The 233-nt window shown below is 44.2% G+C and overlaps 1 pseudogene; it reads left to right on the forward strand.

Moving 5' to 3' along the window:
• Positions 1 to 233, forward strand: part of LOC119593594 — a 4,006-nt pseudogene that overhangs the window by 2,294 nt on the left and 1,479 nt on the right.

The raw sequence follows: 233 nt of genomic DNA on the forward strand, positions 1-233 counted from the left end.
CTTGCCAGTATTACATCTCATGAGTGCAGGCTAGTAATGGCTGTAGATAAGTATATGATTATAGAATTAAAGGAGAGGGTCCCAAAAGGCTAAATTTATTTTATGTAAAAATTAACCCATTGGCGGGTTGCATCATGGCAATCAAAATCCCCAAAAAATCGGGGCCCATTAGCTTGCATGATGCCTCTCTGCTGGGTGCCCTGCTTTACCCGGCCGGAGAGCATGTGTGCATG

Source organism: Penaeus monodon, chromosome 32 (genome assembly GCF_015228065.2).
Source record: "Penaeus monodon isolate SGIC_2016 chromosome 32, NSTDA_Pmon_1, whole genome shotgun sequence".
In the NCBI taxonomy this organism is placed as follows: domain Eukaryota; kingdom Metazoa; phylum Arthropoda; class Malacostraca; order Decapoda; family Penaeidae; genus Penaeus; species Penaeus monodon.